Source organism: Eublepharis macularius, chromosome 1 (genome assembly GCF_028583425.1).
Source record: "Eublepharis macularius isolate TG4126 chromosome 1, MPM_Emac_v1.0, whole genome shotgun sequence".
Lineage (NCBI taxonomy): Eukaryota > Metazoa > Chordata > Lepidosauria > Squamata > Eublepharidae > Eublepharis > Eublepharis macularius.
Window position 1 is genome coordinate 113534004 of NC_072790.1, and position 7219 is coordinate 113541222.

Genomic DNA, 7219 nt, shown 5'->3' on the forward strand with positions numbered 1-7219 from the left:
CAGGATAAAGTTTGGGAAAAGTCATCGGGCTGGTGAGCATCTTTGGCATATTCCCATTGGTGGGGAATTGGGGTCTGTCAGGAGTAGCTGGCTCCTTCACAGCCCAGTTGCAAAGACGACTACCTGGTGGGGAACCCCTGGACAAGCTGGTCCTCCCCCAGGCTTCACAGCTTGGGTGGTTGGAGCTATATGGGGAGGAACCACTTCGCCTGGCCAACCAGGTCCTAGCCATGCTCATGGCTGGCTCACATCCAGGGCAGCAGGGCTTGCCCAGACAAGTTAGGGCAGAGGTCCAGGGGTGACCCCAGGGCCTGACCTGTACTGCTAGTTAGGGATTTGCCATGTTAGAGTTTATATTGTTGTCAAATAAAAGTGACAAAACAAATCTCCCTCACTAGGTTCTTTAAGCCTGTTATGTAAATGTGCTATTTATATAAAGTGCTCATTGCTTATTGTTAATAGAACAACATACATTCATAATTTTTTTTACACTTCACTGCATATAACAATAAATACAAGTCAATAAATAGCAATTACTTCCAAAATACAATATTAACTGGCAATATTTCCATGGCATCTGTCAAGAGAAAGAGTTAGTACGTCCGAAGTGAAAACATTGTTAATGATGCTTTAATTGCCCTTGAAAAAGCCGGTGTGTGCGAAACAAACTTGGCCAACAGTTTGTTGTGCTGACTTGGAACCGTGAGCTCTTCATGGGAACCTGTGAGATTTGGCAACTGTGCTTCATTAGAAGTCACTACATGATTGAGGAGAGTGAAGAGCCACGGGAGGAAAGACCTAATACCAACCTTGAAGATATAAGTGGATTGCACTTTATACGGACTGTGTTTTGAATGTATTTATTTATTGCTGGTTAATATCGTATTTTGGAAGTAATTGCTATTAAATGACTTGTATTTATTGTTATATGCAGTGAAGTTGTGCTGGAATGCAGGCAGGGAATCTGCCACAAGCTTCACAAGAGTCCAGAGTTCAACCAAGCCGAGCGGGGAACAAGCAGGGAGCGTAGTCCAGGGAGCCGAATTCAAAGGTCAGAGCCAAGAAAGCAGTCAGAGCAGAGCTGGGTCGCAGTAGAGCCGGGCGGATCTGTGCACAGGTGCTTCTGCAACGAGGGACTTGGCGTCCTGGCTTAAGAGCAATCACCTCCAGGGCAGTGCTGCATCCTGTTAAGCCTCAAGGTCACTACACCGCTGTTTGAGTGCCTGAAGCCTTGCACTTCGTCTCCTTTCCTGTGCAGCAAGACGCTGCCGCACCCTACGCTGCCTTTCAGGCTCAGGGGAGCTTGGTGGGGATGTTGCCCTGGTCTCAACTGCTGGTGCAGGTAGGGGAACAGCCTCTGTCTCTGAGTCTGCCCTGGATTCCTCCGCCTGCTCTGGCAAGGGTTCCTGCTGTTCCCCTCCCTGCTGGTCTTCCAAGCGGCTGACTCTGGAGGGGCTTGGAATATCCCCACTCCTGTCATCCTCCCTGAGGTCTTCATTCTCTGAGGACTCAGAGCCCACAACAGAAGTGTAAAAAAATTATGAATGTATGTTGTTCTATTAACAATAAGCACTGAGCACTTTATATAAATAGCACATGGTTTACATTACAGCAGGGCCGGATCTACGGTTGCTGGCGCCCAGAGCAACCAAAGAGTGGCCACTCGCGTGCACTCAGCGCACATGCACTCCCAGGGCTGCATGATGATGTCACTTCCATGACAATCCAGCCCGTTGATCCGGCCCTGCATTACAGGCTTAAAGAACCTAGTGTGGGAACTTTGTTTTGTTAGTTTCTTATCTTTTCCCACTTAAGCCTCTGTTTAGTGAGCTGTCAAATAAAAGTGGCTTTTAGTACCCAACCTTTGTGTCTGCCTCTTTATTCCAACGTGTGTGTGTGGGGGGGGGGTGTCAACATTTCTTGTAGACATGTATGTTAGTGCAAACAGGAAGGTGCCAAAAAGACTCCAGAGCTGTAAGCATAGTTCAAAAGGCAACAGTTGCCAACTGGCCAACTGCAAATTCCTTATGCTCTGTGTGATGCCTAATAGACTGACAGTGCTAAATGAATGTTAATCTTTGACTGTATGGTACTTTAGTAAAGGTAGGTAGGTAAAGGTGCAAGCACCGAGTTATTACTGACCCATGGGGGGACGTCACATCACGTTTTCTTGGCAGACTTTTTATGGGGTGGTTTGCCATTGCCTTCCCCACTCATCTACACTTCCCCCCGCAGGAAACTGGGTACTCATTTTACCAACCTCTGAATGATGGAAGGCTGAGTCAACCTTGAGCCGGCTACCTGAACCTAGTTTCCACCAGGATCGAACTCAGGTTGTGAACAGAGCTTGGACTGCAGTACTGCAGCTTACCACTCTGTGCCACTTTACTAGCAGAATCTTAAAGGCAACAGAAAACCCCTTATCCCTATGGAAGGCCCCTCTTCACACCCTGGCTGTAACACTTAGCAGAGCTTGCCACTTACATCCTTCCAGTTGTGTGGAGAGTTTCTATGCCTGTGGCAGACTCCTCATGTAGAACCTTCCCCTGCAATGAGGAGTTTCCAAATGCCTAACTATGTTGAATCTTAAATCCAGGGTCTGGAGAGTCATTACAGTAAAGTAATGTGGATGCTAACATATAGGGATGCCATGTGGATGCTAATATATAGGGGGACACAGAGTAGAGCAATAACACCATCCTCATCTATCTTCCACAGAAAAGCTAGGGAAAGACCCTCTGCAATATGCTTGGTCCATCTCTCAGTTACTTTCTGTTAGTCATTGTTACATTGTTACATTGGAAGTGACATCATATCACTCTAGGAATCACTGGAAACCATAGAGTTTCGGACAATTCCTGGAGTGATGTGATGTTACTTCTAGATCTTCCCCAGAACTAACATCACACCATGCATACCACCCGTGGTGTTTTCTTTATTTCTCTCCTGCCACTGCTTGGAACAGTGATGGCAATAAGGATTGCCAGCAGGAGGTCTCCTGCCTTAGTAGGACATCTTACAACACTACTGTCGTGGATCAGCCAGGCAAGACTGGCCCTGATGAAGCAGACAGCTACAGGGAAGAGGTAGCAGCAGCCACAGCAGGGCCCTACCCACCTTCAGCTATGAGCAACCTGCTGCCAGAAGTCCCAGCGACTCTACCCAGTAGGAAACCACTGCACAACAGCGGCAGCCCATCTGTCTCAGCCCAGGACACACCAATCAGCTCCCCACAACCCACCTTGCCTTCCACATCTCCAGAGCCACTGGAATGCAGACAGAAAAGAGTCTGGCACAAACTACTGGGGAGGAAGCAAAGTGCACGATTAATGACTCAGAGGTACCTGGAGCCAATCAGGAGCAGAGAGAGTGCATGCACTGGCCAGGTGCAGCTCAGCAACAAAACAAATGTCTCAGCATTAAAAGATAGGCCGTTTTCACACTGTCTATAAATCGCGCGAGACTCACGGAAGGCTGCCGGCTTTCTCCCGTGATTTTTGATGCCATCTGTTTACAAAATGCCACAAACAGTGATTTACGGCATTTTGTAATCGGATGGTGTTAAAAATCTCATGAGGAAGCTGGCAGCCTTCCGTGAGTCTCCCGCAATTTATAGACAGTGTGAAAACGGCCATGGAGAGAGGGGAGAGACTGGTTGTGGAAGCAATGAGTTGACCTCTGACCCTGCTGCCACTGATCCTGACTCTGCCTAGCTCCTGCAACCTTGGGCTGCCTTGGACTTCCACCTCAACCTGCCCCAGTGATGACCATCTGGCCACTACTGATCCTGACTCTGCCCTGCTCCTATGACCTCGGACTGCTCTAGACTGTGACTTGGACCCTCGTGCATGACCCATGGACTGGACTCTGACCCCACTCTAGTTTGCCCTGTACTCCCCTCATGCCTACAAAGATGAACAACAACCCTGCACTGCCTGGCATCCAGGGGGACCTGTGACACGTATTTTCTGGCATGCTCAACTAGTTCAAGAAGACAGACTTTTTCTTTAGAGATTGCAGTAATTGGATTGGTGAAAACAGAAACTCAAAGAGTAACTGTTCAGGGTTTTTTTTCTGGGAAAAGAGGTGGCGGAACTCTCAAGAGGGAAATGAGGAAGAAACACTCGGGTTTCTTTGAAATAATATTATTTTCAAGCACTATTGCTGGGTATTTTCAAGTGGTGCCGGAACTCCGTTCCACTACATTCCCCCTGAAAAAAGCCCTGACTGTGTTCAAGTCCAATATCTGTCATTCCAATGCGCACACACGCATGTGTAGAGGGATTCAAGCATCAGCATTCTAATTGGCTTCAAGGAAAGGAGACTCTTCACAAAGGTGAAGAGATGGCCTATGCACACACACACACACTCCGTTTGTCATGTACCCTAGGAGTATATGAATTAAGCTTCCATTAAACAAAGCTTAGTGATTTAGCATTTGTGTCACTCACACAATTCTACACAACTGTAATCATTAGTAATTAGCCTACCAGTGTAATTAATCTGAACTTCTGAATAGCAATTTCAATGCTACTCTCCATCCTGTATGTGTGTTTATACTGTGTGCAAGCCACCAACTAAATTCTGCAGCCAGAATTCAACATGTAAATTAAACACTTGCTTATATTTGCTTATTTTGCGTCATTTATAATTGTACTAAGACAGATTTTCAAAGCACTTGTGGCATGTTGTAGGAGAATGGAAGAAAGGAACATCTGGAAATGGATAAAAGGATGTACTTTTTGGATGAACATCAAGAAGAGAATACTAAGAGGAATGAGTCATACAGAGTACATTCTCAACTACTCTTTTGCTTTTGAATTTCATAAGGTCCACATGGTTTCAAACTTTTATCTGCAGTAACATGGACTAGAAACTGTGGGATTTCAAACAAATACAATGAAATTCGCAGATTGCTGAAATGTGTCAAATACTAGATCCTATCTTCATACATCCTTGTAAATATGCATAAAGCACTGTGCCCAGTACTTAATCAGTGTAAAGACAAAACCCTCTAAATGTTAGCTTTAAATTATATGTTGTTTAAAATGTTAATATGCATTAATAACATTAATAATAATCACATTGGATTTATATATCACTCTTCAGGATGACTTAACACCCACTCAGAGTGGTTTACAAAGTATGTTATTATTATTATCCCCACAACAAAACACTCTGTGAAGTGGGTGGAGCTAAGAGAGCTCCTAGAAGCTGTGATTGACCCTAAGTCACCTAGCTGGCTTCAAGTGGAAGAGAGAGGAATCAAGCCCGGTTCTCCAGATTAGAGTCCCAAACTCCTAACCACTACACCAAACTGGCTCTTGTTCTAAAATAAACTACACATTGTATTAGGGTATGTGTGATTTACTAGTATGCTATTTTTCAAGCTCACATGAAAGAGATGAATTTGGCTATTTTATTGCTAGAATTTTGGATAGTGAAAAACCATAAATTATTGATAACTATAAACTTTTATGTGCTTAGCCAAGACTTGTGACTGTGTACATCAGATTAAAAATTAAGAATTGATACAAGAGTTTAAAAGAAAACAAAAGATTAAATGGCATGATTTCATTCAGCTACAATAAAGAAGCAGCTACTGGACCAATACCCTTTAAAAAGTGCCCGGTTAAAAATAGATACCAGCTTCACCCATGGCTTAACCTGTCTTCTAATCTACTAAAGCTTTGTGCCATACAAATTTACTAGATACGCTATCTAACAGCACTATAAATAGTTTGACGCCAATGCAGTTATTTTCTCTGCTAAAACAAGACCATGAATTGTTAATATAAAAAACTAGAACAAAGCTGAAGAAAGAAACAAAAACAGTAATCGTGTCAAAATATAACATCAATAACATTCCTGGACATATTAAAGACCATGAAAAGAACATATTTGCATTACTAAGTTCTATTGAAAGTGAACCAGATGAACTGTAAGTTAAAACTTCTCATATTATCAAGGAAGGAGGTGCAAAGACTATTCCTGTAGCCCTAAGAAATGAAAAGCCTTGATGAATAACTGATGAAATTCTTAAAATTGCTACAGACAGATGAGAAGCAAAAGTAAATGTGACAGAAACAGAAACAGAATTCTAAATGCAGCATTTGAGCAACTTGCATGTAGAGACAAAGGTGACTATTATAATAGCCAATGCAAAGGAATAGTAGAGAACAACAAAAAGGAAGAACAGGAGATCTGTTTCACAAGATCCAAAAAATCAAAGGGAAATTCAAACCTTGTTTAGGAATGCTGAAGGATCAGCATGGAAATACATTATCTGATCAGGACAAAGTAAAGATGGAAAGAATACACTAAAAAAATGTAGACAATAATACTAGGAATAGTTGAAGGCAGTAAGAAAAAAGGAAGACCCATGAGATGGGTTGACTAAATAAAGGAAGTCACACAACCTTCAGTTTGCAAGACTTGAGCCATACTGTTAATTATAGGACATTTTGGAGATCATTAATGAATTAATGATCTCCAAAATGTCCTATAATTAACAGCCAGGTGAGTGGTGGCGGGGGTGGAGGGGGGCTGAGGGTGGGAGTGAGGAACCTGGGATTCCTACCACCAGGGCAACTGGTTGGACATTGTTAAACGGTATGCTTAACTAGATGGACCACCAGTCTGTTCCAGCTGTCTCTCCTTATGTTCTTATCAAAAAGAGTCCAGTAGCACCTTTAAAACTAACCAATTTTATTTTAGCATAAGCTTTCGAGAATCAAGTTCTCTTCTTCAGATGCCTGATACAGAGACTGATACAGAGATGCAGTCTCTGTATCAGGCATCTGAAGAAGAGAACTTGATTCTCGAAAGCTTATGCTAAAATAAAATTGGTTAGTCTTAAAGGTGCTACTGGACTCTTTTTGATTTTGCTACCACAGACTAACACGGCTAACTTCTCTGCACTTATGTTCTTATGAAATCAAGCGGTCAGTGGGTAAGACTTCATGTTCTTTATGTTCTTTATAAATATATGCAGAGCCATCTGTTCCTTTTACATATATTGTAACTTGAATGAACATTACAATATTAATTAAGGAAGCGCCCTCTCTTTAAAATCTCTGTTTTTTAAACTTGCAGGTAATGACTATTTGAAACAAGAAGTTTAAGCTTCAGTTTTCAAACAGCTTATTCTGAAGTGGCTCCTTTGAGTTCAGTGTCATTAGGTTGTAAGATAATTAAGAATCATCCACTATTATGAATT